Below are 12,086 nucleotides of genomic sequence, written 5' to 3'. Positions count from 1 at the left end.
ATATATTTTATTTTAAGAAATTCTGATTTGATCCATATTATTTTATTAAAAAATAAAATCGAACATCAAGAATTTAATATCACTTATCTATACATATTATACAAAAATTAATATTTTCAATTTTTCAGTTTTTTTGCTTTTATTCTTTATTATTTTTAATACTTCTTTGTTTCTTTGTAAATATAAATATACAAATTTGACTAATTGGATTTACGATATAAATATTAATACTGTAATTTTTGATAAATTTTTAATTATTTTTTAATAACAAATTTAAACAATCATCGAAGTTTATTGATAAAAATTTTAAATATATTATTTGTCCTTGTTGAAATTTAATATCAAAATTTATAAATTATTCAGAAATTTTGTGTTAAAATCAAAAGTTGAACGACTTTGGATTATTATACAAATATGGTATCTAAACTGATGCTATTGCTCAAAGGATCACTTATTGTCGTAGAACTATATAATCATTTATATTATGAGTGAACGAATGGTGGTATTCCTGATATTGAGTGATAATGGTGATATATATGATTTTGATTTGAAATTGTATTTTGATGCGAATTATATGATCGTTGAATTCTATCTGAACTATATTCTATTTTTACTATTCTATTATTCTAATTATACTAGAAAACTGGTTTTTCTTCGAATCCGTACTTTTCGTAAAAATCCTCACTAAGAAAAGGTTAGAGGAATCAATCATTGCATTAGAGGATGATTTCGAAGAATGGACGTGTCGCAGTGCATGCGAGTCAGGACCTTTGCTTTTGTTTTCATGGTGATTTATCACAAATCCTGCAAGTGTGATTTATGAAGTGGCCATTATCTCTTTGTTTTTAAATTGAGGATATGGAAAGTGTTAGAAAACTATATTGTAAATTATTATTAGACTATTGAAATATTCGAAGTGTTAAAAATAAAAGCGAAGCTATCCGACCGCTTCACAAGTCTTGAATTTATTCTTAAACATGGCACTCGCTTTGAAATCATTGACAATGTCAATATGTAATAAAGAGTGTCCCAAAATTAACGCAAGATTTGAATTTGCCGCCATTTTTGCATTAAGTTGTTAGTAACCCTGAAAAAAGAACAGTTTGATAGCTGAGAGTTTAGAGTTAGTAAAAATGGGGCGTTACGATACAATAACGTGAAATCAATCATCAAAAAGTGGATGCTGATTTTTCGAGCAAAATAATCCTAAGCGATGAAGCACATTTTCACCTCGATGGCTTTGTTAATCGCCAAAATTGCCGTGTTTGGGATTCGGAGAACCCACGTGTGATTAGCGAAACAAATGCATCCATAACTGTGTCAACATGTCACTGTTTGATGCGGATTTTGGGCAGGAGGCATCATCGGACTATACTTTTTGGTAGCTGGTCAAGCAGCAACTGTTAATGGTGCTCAATTCGCGATATGATAACACAGTTCTTTCTGCCGAAATTGGATAATATTGATGTGACCAATATGTGGTTTCAACAAGACGATGCCATACAGCCAATTCAATTAGAATTGATGTAGAGAGATATTTCCTGGTCGTGTACTTTCTCGTTTCGGTGATCAGAATTGGCCCCCTAGATCATGTGATTTAATACCATTAGATTTCTTCTTATGGGGTTATTTGAAGTCAAAGATCTATGTCAACAATCCCACAACCACATGTGCATTACAAGAGGAAATTAAACGCTGCATCAACGAAATTCAACTACAATTATGCAGAAAGATCATGAAAAATTTCGACGAAAGGGTGCATATGTGCCAGCAAAGCCGTGGAGGCCATTTGCCCGATGTGTTATTCCATAAATAATTCTATTCTATGTACTTTATGATTCACTTAAAAAATAAATATCTAAAGATTAAAAACTTTCTTTTATATTTAATTCAAATCTTGCGTTAATTTTGGGACACCTTATATATGCTATTAACGCACACTAATTCTGCAAAATATCTTTATAAATGTTTCTGCCTCTCTGTCATCCAAATGAGCTGAAATATGCTAATTCGTTTCTTCTTGATCGTTACCTGGATCCGATGACAATCGGATCCGCTATTTTTATATATAAATAAGATGTATAATTTCGCTGTTGACCATTTGATAATGCCGGCGATTTTTACGCCACATATTATGGCCACGCGCGGGATATCGTCCCAAGATGATCCCAAGAAGCTGTATCACTCTATCCATGCACTATTCTAGAGGGAAAGATTTTTTTTTTGTATTATCAAGTCAGTTTTTTTTGCATGCTGTCTATTGTGTCATTTTTTCCTTTGTTGCAACTGCTATAATTATTTTTTATTTCAACGCTGCCAAAAATGCTGGAACATTTGTTAAATTAATAAATGATCGGGCGAAACGATTCATTTTGATCTCTTATAAATCGTTTTCTGGTAATGAAGTCAATATATTGTCGACCAAAAAATGATCAAAAGATTCAAATTGTTTGGATCGGATGACAAAAGAATGATAAATTGGAAGTTTAGACAAAATTCTATTTGCAACAGAATGTATAACTTTTTGAATATCAATTTTTGTTCATCAATAACATACCGCAACTGATGTTTGGTAGATACTCTCCCATAACTTATTAAAATATGATATCTGCGAAGGGTTCAGACGTCATTCTGTACTTTTCTAATGCATCTGACATCTTTGTATTCTATAATTATTTAAATTCTTTGCTTTCCAAGAGCACGCCTAATTCGAATTCACGCCTAGAACTCATTTCGCATACCTATGAAATTTGTTTCATTATCTGAAAATATTGTTCTGCATAATTCTCCGCGAGCTATGAATCTAAAATATCTAGCTATGAATCTGCAAAAAATTTAAAAAGAAGAAGTCTCTCAGTGAAGAAGTCCGTGGCTAATTCTAGATTCTGGTTTTCATGATAAAGCATTCAAAAATACATAAACAGAGTTTCACTATAGTTTTGTTATGGGTCTCTTACATATTAAAAACGGATCTACGTAGTCAAGACTGCAGATAAAAAACGGACATTATTCGGACTGTAGATAGCTGACTCATTATGCATTCTAAGATTCATGGCTTTACAACACTTTATTTTCGCACAATTTTCTTTACGGAGGTTATGGGTCAATATTGTTCTTACAATGATGTTATTGTTTGTTAACATTCGGCATATGTACTCTAATATAATCGTTTCTTATTATGATTTCTATAAATAGATGCTTAAAGGGATGCTATAAGATAATGCTATAGGATGTTTTCTGAAAGAGTATGAGTACATTTTGCAATCTGCTTTATAATTCCATTCTTGTTTAAAAATAAAAAAAATCACACAATGAAAATAATTTGGATTTTGACAGCAACTTGCCTATTTTTACAATAAACTCGGCTGAAAAGATTTCTTCTGAATTCTAATGTTTTATGTTTTATTTGCAATTTGGTAATAGTCAAATTTCCAATTTTTCTCTGATTTTTTGAATATCTATCGTGAGTCTTTATATGCGAATTTCTTATAAATCTAATACAATAAGTGTGAAGCAAACACATATAGCCAGAATATCTCCAACAATATATAAATGTTATCGTTTTTCTATCTATAATTTGTCAAAGCAATTTTTTCTCTGACATATCAATTATTTGCTGAAAAAAATCACATTAGCATTTGCTGCTAATCAAATTAATTCTGATTACCATAAGAGATTAGTTTGGAAGGAATTTAGGAATTTGCATTGTGAGATATAAAATGGGCGGGATTATTGAGTGAAATTATGTGATGCCATGCCTGATGATCGCATGCACTTTATTTTCACAATCCTATTAGCTACGAAGGTTTTTCACTTGCTGAATTAATCATTTATTTATGCAAGCATGATGATGGAATCTGATTAGTAATATTCAGGAAGAGTGTTTAATATAAATGAAATTTTAACCTTTGATATCAATTGTGATGCAATAACAATGTATTACATTTCTAATCATGGAAAAAAATGATTTAAGAGGAATTACTCTATATTTCGCGCCATGCTTCCCATTTCTATCGGCAAACGCAGATAAATGCTTCGTAAGCTTTTTTGGAGGGATCGGAGAAGTCATGCAATTCTGGATTTCCTTGCTTGTTGCTAATGCGGCACGGAATTTTGAAAACTGCTAATTGCTCTAAATCTGATCGAAACAATATCCAATCAGATTTCTCGAGGAACTATTCGTTCTATTCTAATTGGACTTTCCTTATGGAATCTTGCATGAGAATTTTTGCTCGGGTAATTATTAATCCTAGTAATCTTAACAGTTGTAAATTTGTGTTATTTGGGATAGTATTGCTCATTTAATCACGTGCGAATGTGTAGCTATAATGATAGAAAACTCATCATCGATCATAGGAATCAGCTACAATTGTTGAAATGGAAGTTTTTCATAAGAGAAATCTGGCTTGTGCTAAAATATTCCTTCCATCATCTTTGTCGAAATTTCGAAGTATTATTATTTGCATTAGTAGATTATAATCGATTCCTGATTGATTCGATTTGATCTACTATAAAGAATCGCTATTTCTTCTCATAGATTCTTGAGTTGATTCATAATTTGATCATTATTTTTCTTCAATTCTGCAACCGTTTTTGTTATTGTTGTTCGTTTCATTACTTGTTAGCTGCACGCAATTGGAAATCCAGACATAATCTTACTGTGTTGATGATTGCATTGACTTTCGCTATAGATCGAATCAAGAACGCAATGGAGACCGTCTGATGTTATAATGAGTCCTTTTTTGATAATAAAGATTCTTGATTGCTATTCACGATTATTCATTGACTACTTGAATTGAGCTCAATTTTGAATATTCACTCTTTGACTGTATCCGACTGTCGATTTGGTTCGAAGGATTAAATCAAAAATTGAACGATTTATTGCACAAATATCTAAACTGATGTTATTGTTCAAAGGATTACTTATTGCTATAGAATTATATAATCGTTTATATTATAAACTTAAAGTGAACGAATGGTTTATTTAAATATTCGTGGTTGATTGGTAACTATGATTCTAAATATATTCTGATATGAATTGTATCGTCGTTGAATTCTATTTGAACTATATTCTATTTTTATTCTAAATGAATTAAAAGATTTGGTTTTCTCTATAATCCTTATTTTTTGTGAAAATTCTCACTAAAAGGAATTCTCATAAAAACCAATCGTTGCGTTGGAGGGATCTTCTAAGTTGCGTCGTAGTATGAAGATCAGAACCTTTGTGCTTATTTCCACGATATCTATCGCAAGATATGCAAGTCTGACTTGTGAAATAGTCGTTGTTACTATTTAAATTGATTTCTGAAAAGTGTTAAAAAACTATACCCATTCATAAATTATTGTTATTGAAATACTCGAGCTATTGAAAAGAAAAGCCAGGCTATTCGATCGTTTCACAAGTTCTGGATCTATTCTTAACATTCTGCATTACCTGCATTAAATGTAAATAGATAGTTATTTTTGTACGCTTCCAATAGTGAATGAAACAGTGCGAGTTACGAGTACAAAATACAATACATCAGATAGATCATCTATAATACATCAGAACAGATCTGAATTTGTTCTTAACATTCTGCATTAAATGTAAATAGATACTCACGTATATTTTTGTACGCTTCCAATAGTGAATGAAACAGTGCGAATTACAAAATATAATACATCAAATAGATCAATACAAAACTTTATTCATATAATAACTATAGAATTTTAAAATATTAAGATCATTTCAATCATTGTTGTAAAGCATCATGGTATCAGTACAAAGCATTAACTTATCAACAATTTATCTGATATAGAAGAATATTTTCAGATTTTTACAATAATTAAAAGATATTAGAAAAAAATAAAACTATTGTAGAAAGAATTTATTTATGGTTTATTGAACGAAGAATATTTGAACATTTTTTAATCAATGAGACACTTGGTTATTAAGAACAACTATAGATTTAAAACAAATATTGTGTCGTATTTTAGAAGATTCGATAAAATTCAATGTGACATAAGAAAAAGATTTATTTTATGATTGTTTGGAGTAAACAAAAAAAATATAAAACATAGAGTAATAAATGAAAAAATGATGGTCTTGATTTAATAGCATAATAGTTAATGATTAACATAATATAATGATATATGTGATAATGCTTATAAAATGAATATTCAGCATGCTATAATTTATATTTATGTAACTTATATTAATGCATTTTTTATTATCAATATATCTGATTTAAAATTTTATCTTTCTAATTAGTATTAAATTAAATTAAATTTAATAAAAATTTAAGAAAAACTTTTTTATGAAAGTTATTTACAATTAATACAGAAAATTTAATAAAATATTTTTTTTACATGCTTTTCTATATTATTATTTGTATTCTAAAAATTTTAATTATTAATTCAATAATAATATATTGTTTTTTTATTATCAAATCAATGGAAGTCTTATAGATTTGGAATAATTTTTATTTATCTAAATTATATAAAAAAATATGGAAAGATTGATATATTTCAAATATTTTTATTAAAAATATAAAAATTAAAAATATTATTTATTAAATTATAATTAGCAAATTTTATATTTCTTGCTTTCTATATTACAATTATGAAAATTATAGAAAATTTTAAATAAGTCATTGAATATTTAATAATAATAACAGTTAATAATAATAACAATCATAAAAATACAATACAATTATTTTTTTATTATTATTATGTTTGGAAATATAAAACATATATAAATAAATAATATCAATATAATATATAACTTTAATAAAAAATATATTTTTAATATATAATATCGCAAAGTTTACACAATTTTAATAAAGCAGCTAATTTTTTTGAATTAGAATAATTCCGAATTTTGATAGATTATTTTAAACTAAGTTTAAAAAATATAATAAATATAATATATATAATAATATATTCTATATTTTTAATAAAGTAATTTTTTAGTATTGTAATTTGTATTTGTTTCAATTTTTAAACAAATTAAAAAGATGAAAATATTTTAGAAATTTTTTCAATAACAATTATCGTGTTGAAATAAATACTAAATTAAATAAAAGTCTAATAGAAATTTATTTGCACAAGTGTTCAGCAATTATAAATTTCAAATGCATGTAATTTTATTTTAATTTTCGGAATAAATATTTTGAAATATAAAAAAATATAAAAATATAGAAAACTGTTCCCAAAGAAAATTATATGATATCAAAAGAAATAGACACGCTATTATTTATTTGATTTTTTAAAAATTTTAAGAAAGTAAAATAAATTTCAAATTTTATAAATCAAAATTTAGATTTTTTTATATAATATTGAAAAAGTGTCAACAATTTTATATATAATTATTTGTAATATACAAATTTTTAATACAAAATAAGAAAATCAAATCTCAATGATAAAAAAATAATCGATAGCATTCCTAGATATTCTAGGCATTTAATGAAGTTCGATGTGCTAATCTGCAATTGAAATCAAAAAATTATTATTTTCAATGTTTTATCATCTTCTAAAATTTTATGTTACGAACAAACTAGTATAAATTAAATGTGATTGATAATCAAAATGCATTTAACTGAGATCTCTATATCAGTATTATATATATTTTTATTAAAATTTAGATTTTTCAATGTCAAATCACAACTGCCTCTGTAACGATATATTACTCTTATATTACTCTGTTATATTACTCTTCGATCAATGCATTTAAAATTTCAAAAAAATTACAACATTATTATAATAAAATAAAATATTAGTTAAAAAAATAATTAAAATATTAATTATAGAAGATTAAAATTAATACTATAAAATATATTTATATTATTTTCACATAACTCAAGAAATACTATGAAATTAACAATAATTAAATAAAAAAGGAAATATCTTATCTTATACACTTAAATAAAAAATTATTATTCACACATTCACAAGATAAAAGATTAATTAAACGAAAGATATAAAAAAGGTAATTGGAAAAAAATTAATAATACAATTAACAAATTATAACAAATTACTGATATACAAATTAATTATAAAAATATATTTACATTTAAGAAATAGAAAATATTAATTTTAACAAAAAGACAATAAAAAGATGACAAAATAAGAGATTAAGAATATAATATATAATTTATGAACACTGATGTATTTCAATTAGGAAAATAATAAGAAAAAATCATTACAAGAAAAAAAATAACACGATTTCTCAATATTACTAATATTGAGTATATTGATATAGCTGAAGAATCATTCAATAATTTAAAAACAGATATAAACATATTGGATATTATTGAATATAAGCATATTGGATATTATAGAGAAATATTATCTTTTATTTATTATAGTATTATAGTATTTATTATATTAATGATAATAATTAAATAATATCATTATGATACATCATATCAATATATCAAAATATAAAGTATTATTATTGATTATTATTGTTATATGGAAAAACGGATATAAACATATTGGGTATTATTGAATATAAATATATTGATTATTATAGAAAAATATTAATGAAATATTATCTTCGGTATTTATTATATAAATTTAATGTTGATAATTGAAATAATATCATTGTGATATATCATATCAATATATATCAAAATATAAAGTTATCATTATTGATTATTATTGGCACATATATAAATTATAAAAAAATCATAATATAAACAACTTAAGTAAACAACAAATTAAGTAAATAAATTTTCAAATTTTTGATCGCTTATTTTCGAAAAAAGTTTTTTACTTTTTATAATATTGCTGCCACTTGATTTTAACACAACAATCAATAATCATATCAATTAACAATCACATATATATCATTTTTTGGAATATCGTTGATTGAAAAATATTATTTTTTAAATAATATTTGCATAAAATATTTAAAGAAGTTAAATTTGGTAAATATAATAGAAATTCTACAATTCCACTTTTTCAAGTCAATTACTTTAAAATAATTTAATATTCCAAAGAATAAATATAAGAATTTCACTTTAGAATCATAAATATTATCTTGTTCAATCAATATTTTCTAAAAGAATTAGTACTTAATTTTCAACAAATTTATATAATAATCAGTTGTCAAAAATTTAAAGAATTATAACTCAATTATATCCATTATAAATCCACTTCATACATATTGATCTTGATATTTGATCATATTTGCCTATGGATATTACAGTCTGATTAATAATGACTTTATTTGTCGTATGAAAATAGATTGGAAGCTTTATTTATTTTTTGATGAATATTCTTAATAAAAATACTTAGAATCATTTAATTATAATATCATATTTAATAATTAATTTTTGAAATACAATGAAATATAATGTGGAGGAAATTATAAAGATATTATATCTTATAATTGTGAGATATCATAAAGTTCTTAAATGTGGTAAATTAAAAATTTTATTTAAAGCTTAGCTTAATATTTCGTATATATAACTCTTAATATATCTAACTTACGAAGACGAATGAAACCAATCAATATTGTTTTAAATGTTCAAATTTCGATCTTTCAATACATAATATAATGTTTAATCTTTACATTTTCTATTTAGATATCATTCAACATAAAAACATTTTTGAAGAACTGTTTTATGAAGAACTTGTTCCAATTATTCTTATCCATAATTTTTTTCAAAAGATGATCATTTGATAATTAAAAATAAAAAAATTTAGAATCTAAATATATATAAATATATATATAAGTAAATAAGTAATGAAATTGCGTAAAGAACATAGCAATGTTTTGTCTGGATTTTGCAATTTATATAATTAACAAAATAAAAAACGAAATATTTATAAACAACAGAAAAGACAATATTATAATGTATGTAAATATATGTCAAATTATACAGTTTATATTTCAAAAATAATTTTAAAATTATAATTAATAAAAAAAATTAATTTTGTGAACATTTTCAAAGTTGTTTTTCTTTATGTAAAATCAAAGAAAAAAAATAATCATAAGATAAAATAAATAAAATTATTTTTTCTTTATTCTACATATGTAACTTTTATATATCAAAATATTTTTATCTTCTGTATTTTTCGAAATATTTATCTGGGATATTAAAATATTAATAATTTAAATTTTGATTATTAAATATTAATTTTAATTATATAAATACTAATTGATATTAATAATATTTTTTTTTTAATTTTTTTGATTTTGCCAAATATTCAGAATTTTTTCTTTAAATATGATAACTGATAATGTATAACGATAAATATATATATATATATATATTTATTGCTCATGTTATATATAGATAAATTTCATAATAAAAAATAATAAATTATTAATTATTATAATATATAATATATAAATTATTGATATAATTAATTAATTATTTATATAATTATTAATATAATAATTAATTATAAAATATATTAATAATTAATACAATTTTTAATTAAATTTTGTTCTTTTAAATTTAAAAAACTTTTAAATTTATAGAATATTATAATAAATCGAAATGCATAAAAATTATAAAAATTAAAAATTCCTTTATGAAATATGCATAATTTATATAATTTTTAAATATAATTCACTAATGTATATATTAAAATCTAATGGAATGAAAAGATATATCATTTATACTATTTGTATAGAAAATGATATTAAAACTGTACTATTAATATACATTTGGAAAAAAAAAAGAAAAAAGAGATATAAAAAAAAGATATAACAAAAAGAAAAACGAATTATTATATTATATAGTTGTTAACATTTTGTATATAGTTTATATTGTATTACGGTTTATAATACAGTTTTAATATTATATAATAATAATGATATTTGTATAGTATGATAATTATAATATAATAATGATAATATAATTATAATATTATTTATAATATAATATTATTTTATATTATAATTACAAATTATAATATTAAACAAAAAAAAAATTGCAAAAATTTAAGATTTCTCCCCGGCGGGGAATCGAACCCCGGTCTCCCGCGTGACAGGCGGGGATACTGACCACTATACTACCGAGGAAATTGTGCGGGGTGATTTTGTTTCGATAGTATTATAGATATATAATACTAGTTATAGTTATTAGTTATAATTATAGTTATTAATAGTATTTATACAATTATTTATATATTGTCTATACTATTATTTATATTTTTATCCTTTAAATCTGAAGTAAAATTCTCTAACAAAATTAAAATATTTAATATTTTTAAAAATAAATATTATCCTTTTGTTGTCGTAAATATTGACAATATTGACATAAATATTACTTTTTGACAATATTTATGAATTGATTTATCATCGTATTTACTTTTGCGATATTATTCTAAAGTTGTTGGAATATGTCTAATAACGACTACTGCATTATAAATCTTTTTAAGTTTCTCTAATGATATTCCATACATGCTTAAGTCAAAATTAAGATTCTATGATGACTGATCAAGAATTAGGATTCTAGTATAATTCCAAAGAACGGATGATATATTATGCTGTTAAATATTATTTTACATAAATAAGAATCTTGATCTGATTCTGTCTTGCATTGGCAGTATATGTAAACTTAAAATTTTATCCACGTATTATGTTGCACTTAAAGATGATATTTAAATTTATTATTATAGATAAAAAAAAAATGAAATATTGATTCATATTAGCATGAAATCATCTCTGAAAGCTCATATTGGATTTAGATTTTTATCATTAATCGAAAACGAAATCAATGCCAAACTCGTTAGTGATGATCGTTATTGTATAAACAAAATCGCATTGATCAATGAATAACATGCAATTTTATTGTGTCTAAAATTTAAGACACATAATTACATACATAAATCAAATTGTGTGATGATTGAATATTAGTGTTGATCCTCTTTCGATTTCAAACCTTTCATCAGATTATCTCTGTACTATAATTTCCGAAGAAACAGAACGAAGTTCATCATAGATTTGATGCGCATATATTACAGAATTACATGATACATATTGCACTGTAATTTTTTTTCATTATCGCGTCTTTTATTTTTTTGTCCTATATCGAAACCATGTTCAATTCATAACAGATTCGCATCCATATTCTATCTTATATTGACTA

The 12,086-nt window shown here is 23.7% G+C and overlaps 1 non-coding gene across 1 annotated transcript; it reads right to left on the bottom strand.

Annotated features, from left to right (window-relative positions):
* Positions 1 to 10,945: 10,945 nt before the first annotated feature.
* Positions 10,946 to 11,017, bottom strand: TRNAD-GUC. The gene has a single exon. It is a non-coding gene; the product is annotated as a tRNA-Asp (tRNA).
* Positions 11,018 to 12,086: the final 1,069 nt, after the last annotated feature.

This window comes from Apis mellifera, unplaced genomic scaffold (genome assembly GCF_003254395.2).
Source record: "Apis mellifera strain DH4 unplaced genomic scaffold, Amel_HAv3.1 GroupUN_248, whole genome shotgun sequence".
NCBI lineage: Eukaryota > Metazoa > Arthropoda > Insecta > Hymenoptera > Apidae > Apis > Apis mellifera.
The sequence above is the reverse complement of the archived record's forward strand: the minus strand, read 5'-3'. Positions and strand labels throughout refer to the sequence as shown.